Raw genomic sequence first — 14,271 nt, 5'->3', positions numbered from 1 at the left:
CACTTAATGACTTACAAAAAAAAGCAAAGGTATTTTACTGGTCAAAGAAATTCGAACAGTCATTTGAAACACTTAGAAAAATATTATTATCTCCATCCATTTTAAAATACCCAGATTTTACAAAAGAATTTTTCATAACCGCATCTGAAAATCATTTTGCATCTGAAAATACATGTGGTGCTTTACTTTCCCAAATAACCAACGGTAACGATCTGCCCATAGCATTTGCCAGCAAAACTTTTAGTAAGGGTGAAAAGTCAAATCCAACAATTGAAAATGACTGACAGACATCCATTGGGCAGTCAACTACTACAAGCCATACATTTTTGGAAGAAAGTTCACAATCAGAACCGATCATAGACCATTGGTCTATCTATTTAATATGATAAACCCAACGTCCAAGCTTACGCGTATGAGGCTTGATGTAGAAGAGTTTGAATTCGACATTGAACACGTCCCTGGAAAAACGAATGTAGGAGCCGATGCGATGCATAGTTAGTTCTAACGACTTAAAGCGTTCAGACAAAGAACCTGAAGAAAGTGGGGTAAACGACGACGAGATCAAAATATTACCAGTTAATACACAGGCTATGACAAAAATTCAAAGTAAACCACTGCCTCTAGATAAAAATATTCCAGGAGAAGTACTAAATCCTGTAGTCTGGCATAGCGACAGCCCTACAGAAGTGAATAAGGTTTTAAAAATTAAATCAATAACCCAAAGGCATAGCATCCAGCTATGTTTGAACAATCATAGTTATAACAAAGTACTAGGATGCGCAATAGTGCCAATTTGCAATAAAACCAGTCTAAATGGAAGTCAATCTCTAGAGAATGCTCTTCTACAACTGTGTAAAGTTGCTAAGGTCTTTAAAAGAAACAAGCTTGCAATTTCAATACATGATATAATATTTAGTTATTTTTCTATAGAAACCATTAAGGAAATCGCCAACAGGGCCATCTCCGGTTCAGAAATAATAACATTCGATCCACCAAAATGGATCACGGATCCCAAACAAACATTAAAAATTATACAAAACTATCATACTCCACCTTCGGGAGGGCATATAGTACAGTATCGGCTATACCTTAAAATCAGAGATAAATTTTAATGGAAAAAAATGAAGGAAGATATAAAGAACTATGTAAAACAATGTGATAAATGCAAACAAAACAAAGTACTTAGGCATACAAAAGAGAAATTTGTAATTACGTCAACGCCGTCCAAACCATTCGAAACTGTATCAATCGATACCGTTGGACCGTTACCAAAAACTCAAACAAACAATAGACACGCCGTCACAATGCAATGCGACTTAACAAAGTATATTACTCTTATTCCTATACCTAACAAGGAAGCCACCACAGTTGCACGAGCCATTGTTGAAAATTACGTACTAACGTTCGGAAAGTTTCTTCAACTTAAATCTGATCAGGGGACAGAGACAATGACAACACACAATGAACAATGAGATTTTGAAGTAAATAGCCAAAATTCTGGACATTAAGCACACATTTGCAACAGCATACCATCCCCAGTCGATTGGAGACTTAGAACGTAAACACCGATGTTTAAATGAGTATTTGAGAGCGTTCACTAACGGACACCACGATGATTGGGACTCGTGGATTAAATATTATGAGTTCGTTTACAACACAACACCACTAGTGTTCGGCAGAAAAGCTTATCTACCACAACAAAACTATGAAAGATCAATTCATCCTATCCACAACTACGATCAATATTATAATGAACTGCGGTTTAAATTATAAAAATCAAACAAGAAGGCTAGGGAAATAATCAACGAGCACAAGAGGAAAAGAAAGAACAACACCGAGGAAACCGTTAATCCCCTAAATATTAAGGAAGGAGAGATAGTTTACCTGAAAAATGAAAATTGCAAGAAATTAGATCCGGAATATGTAGGACCCTGTAGTGTAACAAGCGTATCTCACCCAAATTGCACGATTAGACATAAAATTACCAACAAAACCTCGATAGTGCATGAACAGGTTAGTTAAGCAAAAACAAAAACACAAAAAAGGCGTTTGCCAATCTTCTAAAGGGGGGAGGTTTAGTATGTACAAATGTATAGATATGTTCAATAGTAATAGTGCGTACAAGACGTTATGTAAGTCGTAGTGCAAGAAGTATAAAAGTAAGGTTAGCTAGTAAGGATCAAGGAATAAAGTTCAGATTGAAATCCGCATCCTAACAGAACGTGTGCGCGTTAAAGAAAATCACAGTAGCAGTACTTCTCACACATAGACATTAAAATGGTAAGGAAGTGTCAGAAAAACGATATGACAATGCAACAAGTTTATAAGAACGTAAAATACGGATGGTCACAAAATGTGTAGTCAATTTAAAGATTACGCTAAGCTTAAGAGTTATTTGGGAATCGAAAACGGAATGCTGCTTTTCCATGATAGAGTGATATTACAATAGAAACTGAAAGAGAAAACCACGCCACACTGGCGGAGAGGATGAAAATGGCAGCAAGTAGCTAACCATGGTGGAAGAATATGGATCAGGATTTCTATTATGTCATTATTTTTTCCAATCTTTAATTCCAGACAGATTATAATGAAAGAAACATTCGCAACACAATGGCAAGAAAATTTAAGTCCATTTGAGCGAATACTCATAGATTTTTGTTACTTCGAGAATAGCTCACAAGTGATAGTTGACGAAATTCATACAAGTGTAGGCTCCCATAGTTTTAAGTACCTTATGTTTGTATATATCTGCATATATCTTGATTTAAATATGTCAAGTGGAAATAAATACAAAATGTCCCCGCGGCTGGGCATTCAGAAAACGCCTGCCGACCGGACAAGATCGTTGTTTGTGTCGGACTTCTGCCTTCGGTCTTTTAGTACTTCCGACACAAAGTAAAGTTAAATTTAGCGTTGTTTACAGAAGCTAACATCATGACAAGTATCAGGGCAGAGCGTGTTATCCAAGAGCAAGATACATTTTTCACATGTTTGAGAATGCCACGAGAAAAAGTGTTAGACAATGGGCCTCTATTCAACTCAGGGAAGTAAAAATCATTTTAACATTCAAAAGGTACTAAAGTCAGCAAATCACCACCTTGCCCCCCACAATCTAATGGATAAGTGGACAGAGCGATGAGAACGGTGAAAGATTCAATTATTAGTTACGTGATTCAAAATACTGAATTTCAGAGGAAATTAAATCAGTTTTTGATATCAGACTTCCATCAGAGTCTGAGATCATCAGAGTGTCAGATTTGATGTTTTACAAACGTAAAGCTGAGGTTATGGTGTCGAATTTCAACAGATTAACTAAGTTTTTTCTGCAAAATTTAGTTTCAAATGTTAGCAAGTCGTTTCTATCATTTGATAAAACGATAAATCGATTTTAAGCATCGTTTTGTTACTCCCATGACACTATGACCAAAACATTTTGTACAATAAAATAATCTTATTTATCACACTTTAAAATCGACCAAATTTTTCTTTTATAGTCCTGGACATCCGCTCTTTCGCATTTTCAACCTTCACATCGTCTAGCTTTGTTATAAAAACGTTCAATTGATTTGAGTCTAAATTTTTGTTAACTCCATTGAAGTTTTTTTTTGCTCAATGTTTTGTGAATTTTTGACAAATAAAAATACAATGAACATCAAAACTTATGATGTTGAGAATGCTTTTGCCAAAGTTTTGTAAGATAATAATAATAATAATAATATTAATAATAATAATTCAAACAATTTAAATTATACATTGTAAAAATATCGCAAGCAGTCGTTTGAAAATCGGGTAAAGGAGTGGTCTTTTTCTATTGTCCATCACTACAAACACTAAAAGGCTTAGCCCTATCATTACATTTAGAGCATCGCCCGCACATTGCTTTTAATTTACAGCAGCAATGTTGTCTCAGAGGTGGGCATAGGTGCCTATGGTTGACTAGGATTAGAAACGACCTGGCTCTTCTCCCCTTGCTGCGACATTGCGATGAATTTGTCCATTCTCTCATTCATCACATCCATCTGGACCCCCCGGCCTGTTATACGCTTCCGCAACATCTCCTTTGCCATCGCTGACTGTATTTGTTTGTTACTATTACCTTCCAGCTCTTCGCATCCATCTAAAATTCATAAAAAAAATTGTTAGATATATTGCATTTGGAAAAATGTGCAATTTACTAATAATAATTACCTTTAACCAGCAAAAAAGGAACCACACGGAAAATGGGGTTCATATTGCGTGTTCTGCTTGAACGATAAAACTTTTGCTTTGAATTTGATGTGTGACAAACAGCAGCAAGGCGAAAACATAAAACGATCACCGCAATACTCACATACAGCGACCCATCCGGCCTCCCAATTCGCGTACAACTGCCGATATCCGTCGTAATCCTAAAATGCGGCGGTTGAAGCACTGACCGCAATACGATTAGTTTTAACACCTTCCTAGCACATTTGTCACCTTCACGCTTACTACCAAACACCCTCAGCAAATTCGAGCAGTTTCGAGCAGTTATTCAAGCCCTACCTAACATCACAAACAACAACACACGCACTTACCGATAATTTGTGTCACTCCAACAGTGCTTAAAAATCAAGCACTTATCGCACACTTCATTTTACTCTTAGAGCCACTCTGAACCAGTAAACACACACACTCCAAAGTATATATCATGCACTATTTGCACCTGTCTGGATATTCGAGCAGTTTAGAGCAGTTTTTTAGGCTGCCGAACAATTCAAATAACAAAGCAGCACTCGCGAACGCTTTGATTCATTAAAACAGCGCTCGAAAAAAATCGAGCACTTTTTGCCAACTTAAATCCGTTCATAAAGACGCTGTGACGAATAATCTTACATCAAAGTATACCTGGCACTTTTGGCTCCAGCATCCATATTCAAGCAGTTGTCGAGCAGTTATCGAGCAACTGCAACATGTCCCAGCAAACCCTCTCAGCCACCAACAGCTATTCCGAACACACTTCCGATTTTACCAGAAAAGCTGCTTGCAATTTGAGCAGTTTTATTTTTTGTCGCTTGGGTACTGGAGATTTTTGTCCGACGGGAATCCGTTTTTGCTTGTGTCAAAATTCGGAGCCGGAAAGGCGTCAGCCTAAAAATTTCCATAAATTTCCGAATATCCACCGTTTTCCCGACGGAAACGGAATGCACACTCGGTTCACATCACTACAATTCAAACCGCACTCAATTCGATCCATAAATGAGCAAGTTATTTACACTTTTGCATTAAACGCGGTATATCCGCCACGTGGTGGTGCTGTCACACTACTGTCACACTTCTGCCACCTCCGTTTGATCACTTATTTAGCCTACTTAAGACGTTTTTCACTGCGGTTTTTTGGGTTCAATCAATTGATTGCACACTTCCACACCGGAAAGGACCGCTTCCGGACAGATCCGTGCGAAATTTGCCGCAAAAACACACACCCGACACTGCATCACCCCCACCACTGATACACTTTTTGGACCACGTAGCTTTCGCACTAATCGGCCGATTTTTACCCCGTTTTCGGCTTGCGCAACATTTTGGCCACCTTATCGACCGGTTTCACTCACTTCCAAACCCGAGAAATTATTTGCCAACCAACTTTGACGGCTTGTTGTTGTTGTTGTTGTTGGTGGTGTGGCATACACGCGCTACATTTCGTCCTAAAAGCAGCGGAAATGCACCGTTTCTTCACTGAAACCACTTTATTGGCCATTTATCACTGAACTGAAACACAAACCGCGCTCCGATCGGTTCACTATCACCGGGAAAACTGTGTCCATCTCAGTCTGCTTACCGCGCTTATGTGTTGGAACCATGGGCCACTTATATACACGTTAATTCACCGATTTTGGAGCCGTTTTCACTTTTGTACTGTAAAACTTGCCATTTTACCTCCATTATGCATAATATCTGGTGGATCAAGCACAATTTTACCCCCTTTTTTAACAATATAAAAACAGAGCGCACTTTGCACAGAGTGCCAGGCGCACCGGATGACAGCTCGACACTGCTACAGTGACATAACACTGACCAGGCACAACCAAGGTGTATGTATCTAGAGCAAGGTGTATGTATTTAGAACAAGGTGTATGTATTCAGAAGGTGAATTTCTGTCGATTTCACACAGCAACAGCACCATTTCCCAAGTTATCTGGTTCCCCTGTTTTCGTAAATTTTTTGGTAAATATATTCGTTAACGAAACTTCCTGGAAAAGATTGACGAAATTCCAAACTATTTCGAGGATAACTTGTTTATGTTTGGATTCTGTTTGATTACATTTTGAACGAACCCCGTTCATAAAATGAACCGGAACCATGTTCATCGAATGTAAACCGCTGATGGCGGACGGTTATCACAACGGATTTACATCCACGGAAGGCTTTCGGAAGGACTTATGGCGTATGTTTAGGAGACGGAAGGTTTCTGTTCGGTCCGAACTGGAAGAGAACGCGCGAAAGAATGGCTTTATGTTTAATAGTAATAGTGGTGTGTAGAAGACGTTATGTAAGTCGTAGTGCAAGAAGTATAAAAGTAAGGTTAGCTAGTAAGGATCAAGGAATAAAGTTCAGATTGAAATCCGCATCCTAACGGAACGTGTGCGCGTTAAAGAAAATCACTGTAGCAGTACTTCTCACACATAGACATTAAAATGGTAAGGAAGTGTCAGAAAAACGATATGACAATGCAACAAGTTTATAAATAAGAACGTAAAATACGGATGGTCACAAAATGTGTAGAGTCAATTTAAAGATTACGCTAAGCTTAAGAGTTATTTGGGAATCGAAAACGGAATGCTGCTTTTCCATGATAGAGTGATAGTACCATAGAAACTGAAAGAGAAAACCACGCCACGCTGGCGAAGAGGATGAAAATGGCAGCAAGTAGCTAACCATGGTGGAAGAATATGGATCAGGATTTCTATTACGTCATTATTTTTTCCAATCTGTCATTCCAGACAGATTATAGTGAAAGAAACATTCGCCACTAAATGGCAAGAAAATTTAAGTCCATTTGAGCGAATACTCATAGATTTTTGTTATTTCGAGAATAGCTCACAAGTGATAGTTGACGAAATTCATACAAGTGTAGGCTCCCATAGTTTTAAGTACCTTATGTTTGTATATATCTGCATATATCTTGATTTAAATATGTCAAGTGGAAATAAATACAAAATGTCCCCGCGGCTGGGCATTCAGAAACCGCCTGCCGACCGGACCAGATCGTTGTTTGTGTCGGACTTCTGCCTTCGGTCTTTTAGTACTTCCGAAACAAAGTAAAGTTAAATTTAGCGTTGTTTACAGAAGCTAACATCATGACAAGTATCAGGGCAGAGCGTGTTATCCAAGAGCAAGATACATTTTTCACATGTTTGAGAATGCCACGAGAAAAAGTGTTAGACAATGGGCCTCTTTTCAATTCAGGGAAGTAAAAATCATTTTAACATTCAAAAGGTACTAAAGTCAGCAAATCACCACCTTGCCCCCCACAATCTAATGGATAAGTGGACAGAGCGATGAGAACGGTGAAAGATTCAATTATTAGTTACATGATTCAAAATACTGAATTTCAAAGGAAATTAAATCAGTTTTTGATATCAGACTTCCATCAGAGTCTGAGATCATCAGAGTGTCAGATTTGATGTTTAACAAACGTTTGAAGCTGAGGTTATGGTGTCGAATTTCAACGGATTAACTAAGTTTTTTCTGCAAAATTTAGTTTCAAATGTTAGCAAGTCGTTTCTTTCCTTTGATCAAACGATAAATCGATTTTAAGCATCGTTTTGTTACTCCCATGACACTATGACCAAAACATTTTGTACAATAAAATAATCTTATTTATCACACTTTAAAATCGATCAAATTTTTCTTTTATAGTCCTGGACATCCGCTCTTTCGCATTTTCAACCTTCACATCGTCTAGCTTTGTTATAAAAACGTTGAATTGATTTGAGTCTAAATTTTTGTTAACTCCATTGAAGTTTTTTTTTTTGCTCAATGTTTTGTGAATTTTTGACAAAAAAAAATACAATGAACATCAAAACTTATGATGTTGAGAATGCTTTTGCCAAAGTTTTGTAAGATGATAATAATAATAATATTAATTATAATAATTCAAACAATTTAAATTATACATTGTAAAAATATCGCAAGCAGTCGTTTGAAAATCGGGTAAAGGAGTGGTCTTTTTCTATTGTCCATCACTACAAACACTAAAAGGCTTAGCCCTATCATTACATTTAGAGCGTCGCCCGCACGTTGCTTTTAATTTACAGCAGCAATGTTGTCTCAGAGGTGGGCATAGGTGCCTATGGTTGACTATGATTAGAAACGACCTGGCTCTTCTCCCCTTGCCGCGACATTGCGATGAGTTTGTCCATTCTCTCATTCATCACATCCATCTGGACCCCCAGGCCTGTTATACGCTTCCGCAACATCTCCTTTGCCATCGCTGACTGTATTTGTTTGTTACTATTACCTTCCAGCTCTTCGCATCCATCTAAAATTCATAAAAAAAAATTGTTAGATATATTGCATTTGGAAAAATGTGCAATTTACTAATAATAATTACCTTTAACCAGCAAAAAAGGAACCACACGGAAAATGGGGTTCACATTGCGTGTTCTGCTTGAACGATAAAACTTTTGCTTTGAATTTAATGTGTGACAAACAGCAGCAAGGCGAAAACATAAAACGATCACCGCAATACTCACATACAGCGACCCATCCGGACTCCCAATTCGCGTACAACTGCCGATATCCGTCGTAATCCTGAAATGCGGCTGTTGAAGCACTGACCGCAATACGATTAGTTTTAACACCTTCCTAGCACATTTGTCACCTTCACGCTTACTACCAAACACCCTCAGCAAATTCGAGCAGTTTCGAGCAGTTATTCAAGCCCTACCTAACATCACAAACAACAACACACGCACTTACCGATAATTTGTGTCACTCCAACAGTGCTTAAAAATCAAGCACTTATCGCACACTTCATTTTACTCTTAGAGCCACTCTGAACCAGTAAACACACACACTCCAAAGTATATATCATGCACTATTTGCACCTGTCTGGATATTTGAGCAGTTTAGAGCAGTATTTTAAGCTACCGAACAATTCTAATAAAACAACAGCACTCGCCAAAGCTTTGGTTCATTCAAACAGCGCTCGAAAAAAATCGAGCACTTTTCGCCAACTTAAATCCACTCATAAAGACGCTGTGACGAATAATCTTACACCAAAGTATACGTGGCACTTTTGGCTCCAGCATCCATATTCGATCAGTAGTCGAGCAACTGCAACATGTCCCAGCAGACCCTCCCAGCCACCAACAGCTATTCCGAACACACTTCCGATTTTACCAGAAAAGCTGCTTGCAATTTGAGCAGTTTTATTTTTTGTCGCTTGGGTACTGGAGATTTCTGTGCGATGGGAAACCGTTTTTGCTTGTGTCAAAATTCGGAAGCCGGAGAGCCGTCAGCCAAACAATTTTCATAAATTTCCGAATTTACACCGTTTTTCCGACGGAAACGGATTGCACACTCGGTTCACATCACTACAATTCAAACCGCACTCAATTCGATTCATAAATGAGCAAGTTATTTACACTTTTGCATTAAACGCGGTATATCCGCCACGTGGTGGTGCTGTCACACTACTGTCACACTTCTGCCACCTCCGTTTGATCACTTAATTAGCCCCCTTAAGACTTTTTTCACTGCGGTTTTTTGGGTTCGATCAATTGATTGCACACTACCACACCGGAAAGGACCGCTTCCGGACAGATCCGTGCGAAATTGGCCGCAAAAACACACACCCGACACTGCATCACCCCCACCACTGATGCACTTTTTGGACCACGTAGCTTTCGCACATTTTGGCCACCTTATCGACCGTTTTCACTCACTTCCAAACCCGGGAAATTATTTGCCAACCAACTTTGACGGCTTGTTGTTGTTGTTGTTGTTGGTGGTGTGGCCTACACGCGCTACATTTCGTCCTTAAAGCAGCGGAAATGCACCGTTTCTTCACTGAAACCACTTTATTGGCCATTTATCACTTAACTGAAACACAAACCGCGCTCCGATCGGTTCACTATCACCGGGAAAACTGTGTCCATCTGAGTCTGCTTACCGCACTTATGTGCTGGAACCATAGGCCACTTATATACACGTTATTTCACCGATTTTGGAGCCGTTTTCACTTTTGTACTGTAAAACTTGCCATTTTACCTCCATTTTGCATAATATCTGGTGGATCAAGCACAATTTTGACCCACTTTTTTAACAATATAAAAACAGAGCGCACTTTGCACAGAGTGCCATGCGCACCGGATGACAGCTCGACACTGCTACAGTGACATAACACTGCCCAGGCACAACCAAGGTGTATGTATCTAGAGCAAGGTGTATGTATTTAGAACAAGGTGTATGTATTTAGAACAAGGTGTATGTATTCAGAAGGTGAATTTCTGTCGATTTCACACAGCAAACAGCACCATTTCCCAAGTTATCTGGTTCCCCTGTTTTCGTAAATTTTTTGGTAAATATATTCGTTAACGAAACTTCCTGGAAAAGATTTACGAAATTCCAAACTATTTCGAGGATAACTTGTTTATGTTTGGATTCTGTTTGATTACATTTTGAATGAACCCTGCTCATAAAATGAACCGGAACCATGTTCATCGAATGTAAACCGCTGATGGCGGACGGTTATCACAACGGATTTACATCCACGGAAGGCTTTCGGAAGGACTTATGGCGTATGTTTAGGAGACGGAAGGTTTCTGTTCGGTCCGAACTGGAAGAGAACGCGCGAAAGAATGGCTTTATGTTTAATAGTAATAGTGGTGTGTAGAAGACGTTATGTAAGTCGTAGTGCAAGAAGTATAAAAGTAAGGTTAGCTAGTAAGGATCAAGGAATAAAGTTCAGATTGAAATCCGCATCCTAACAGAACGTGTGCGCGTTAAAGAAAATCACAGTAGCAGTACTTCTCACACATAGACATTAAAATGGTAAGGAAGTGTCAGAAAAACGATATGACAATGCAACAAGTTTATAAGAACGTAAAATACGGATGGTCACAAAATGTGTAGTCAATTTAAAGATTACGCTAAGCTTAAGAGTTATTTGGGAATCGAAAACGGAATGCTGCTTTTCCATGAAAGAGTGATAGTACCATAGAAACTGAAAGAGAAAACTACGCCACGCTGGCGAAGAGGATGAAAATGGCAGCAAGTAGCTAACCATGGTGTAAGAATATGGATCGGGATTTCTATTACGTCATTATTTTTTCCAATCTGTCATCCAGACAGATTATAATGAAAGACACATTCGCCACTAAATGGCAAGAAAATTTAAGTCCATTTGAGCGAATACTCATAGATTTTTGTTACTTCGAGAATAGCTCACAAGTGATAGTTGACGAAATTCATACAACTGTAGGCTCCCAAAGTTTTAAGTACCTTATGTTTTTATATATCTGCATATATCTTGATTTAAATATGTCAAATGGAAATAAATACAAAATGTCCCCGCGGCTGGGCATTCAGAAACCGCCTGCCGACCGGACAAGATCGTTGTTTGTGTCGGACTTCTGCCTTCGGTCTTTTAGTACTTCCGAAACAAAGTAAAGTTAAATTTAGCGTTGTTTACAGAAGCTAACATCATGACAAGTATCAGGGCAGAGCGTGTTATCCAAGAGCAAGATACATTTTTCACATGTTTGAGAATGCCACGAGAAAAAGTGTTAGACAATGGGCCTCTTTTCAACTCAGGGAAGTAAAAATCATTTTAACATTCAAAAGGTACTAAAGTCAGCAAATCACCACCTTGCCCCCCACAATCTAATGGATAAGTGGACAGAGCGATGAGAACGGTGAAAGATTCAATTATTAGTTACATGATTCATAATACTGAATTTCAAAGGAAATTAAATCAGTTTTTGATATCAGACTTCCATCAGAGTCTGAGATCATCAGAGTGTCAGATTTGATGTTTAACAAACGTTTGAAGCTGAGGTTATGGTGTCGAATTTCAACGGATTAACTAAGTTTTTTCTGCAAAATTTAGTTTCAAATGTTAGCAAGTCGTTTCTTTCCTTTGATCAAACGATAAATCGATTTTAAGCATCGTTTTGTTACTCCCATGACACTATGACCAAAACATTTTGTACAATAAAATAATCTTATTTATCACACTTTAAAATCGATCAAATTTTTCTTTTATAGTCCTGGACATCCGCTCTTTCGCATTTTCAACCTTCACATCGTCTAGCTTTGTTATAAAAACGTTGAATTGATTTGAGTCTAAATTTTTGTTAACTCCATTGAAGTTTTTTTTTTGCTCAATGTTTTGTGAATTTTTGACAAAAAAAATACAATGAACATCAAAACTTATGATGTTGAGAATGCTTTTGCCAAAGTTTTGTAAGATGATAATAATAATAATATTAATTATAATAATTCAAACAATTTAAATTATACATTGTAAAAATATCGCAAGCAGTCGTTTGAAAATCGGGTAAAGGAGTGGTCTTTTTCTATTGTCCATCACTACAAACACTAAAAGGCTTAGCCCTATCATTACATTTAGAGCGTCGCCCGCACGTTGCTTTTAATTTACAGCAGCAATGTTGTCTCAGAGGTGGGCATAGGTGCCTATGGTTGACTATGATTAGAAACGACCTGGCTCTTCTCCCCTTGCCGCGACATTGCGATGAGTTTGTCCATTCTCTCATTCATCACATCCATCTGGACCCCCAGGCCTGTTATACGCTTCCGCAACATCTCCTTTGCCATCGCTGACTGTATTTGTTTGTTACTATTACCTTCCAGCTCTTCGCATCCATCTAAAATTCATAAAAAAAATTGTTAGATATATTGCATTTGGAAAAATGTGCAATTTACTAATAATAATTACCCTTAACCAGCAAAAAAGGAACCACACGGAAAATGGGGTTCACATTGCGTGTTCTGCTTGAACGATAAAACTTTTGCTTTGAATTTGATGTGTGACAAACAGCAGCAAGGCGAAAACATAAAACGATCACCGCAATACTCACATACAGCGACCCATCCGGACTCCCAATTCGCGTACAACTGCCGATATCCGTCGTAATCCTGAAATGCGGCGGTTGAAGCACTGACCGCAAAACGATTAGTTTTAACACCTTCCTAGCACATTTGTCACCTTCACGCTTACTACCAAACACACTCAGCAAATTCGAGCAGTTATTCAAGCCCTACCTAACATCACAAACAACAACACACGCACTTACCGATAATTTGTGTCACTCCAACAGTGCTTAAAATCAAGCACTTATCGCACACTTCATTTTACTCTTAGAGCCACTCTGAACCAGTAAACACACACACTCCAAAGTATATATCATGCACTATTTGCACCTGTCTGGATATTTGAGCAGTTTAGAGCAGTATTTTAAGCTACCGAACAATTCTAATAAAACAGCAGTACTCGCGAACGCTTAGATTCATTAAAATAACGCTCGAAAAAAATCGAGCACTTTTCGCCAACTTAAATCCACTCATAAAGACGCTGTGACGAATAATCTTACACCAAAGTATACGTGGCACTTTTGGCTCCAGCATCCATATTCGATCAGTAGTCGAGCAACTGCAACATGTCCCAGCAGACCCTCCCAGCCACCAACAGCTATTCCGAACACACTTCCGATTTTACCAGAAAAGCTGCTTGCAATTTGAGCAGTTTTATTTTTTGTCGCTTGGGTACTGGAGATTTCTGTGCGATGGGAAACCGTTTTTGCTTGTGTCAAAATTCGGAAGCCGGAGAGCCGTCAGCCAAACAATTTTCATAAATTTCCGAATTTACACCGTTTTTCCGACGGAAACGGATTGCACACTCGGTTCACATCACTACAATTCAAACCGCACTCAATTCGATCCATAAATGAGCAAGTTATTTACACTTTTGCATTAAACGCGGTATATCCGCCACGTGGTGGTGCTGTCACACTACTGTCACACTTCTGCCACCTCCGTTTGATCACTTAATTAGCCCCCTTAAGACTTTTTTCACTGCGGTTTTTTGGGTTCGATCAATTGATTGCACACTACCACACCGGAAAGGACCGCTTCCGGACAGATCCGTGCGAAATTGGCCGCAAAAACACACACCCGACACTGCATCACCCCCACCACTGATGCACTTTTTGGACCACGTAGCTTTCGCACATTTTGGCCACCTTATCGACCGTTTTCACTCACTTCCAAACCCGGGAAATTATT

Source organism: Anopheles stephensi, unplaced genomic scaffold, assembly GCF_013141755.1.
Source record: "Anopheles stephensi strain Indian unplaced genomic scaffold, UCI_ANSTEP_V1.0 ucontig423, whole genome shotgun sequence".
Taxonomy (NCBI): Eukaryota; Metazoa; Arthropoda; class Insecta; order Diptera; family Culicidae; genus Anopheles; species Anopheles stephensi.
The sequence above is the reverse complement of the archived record's forward strand: the minus strand, read 5'-3'. Positions refer to the sequence as shown.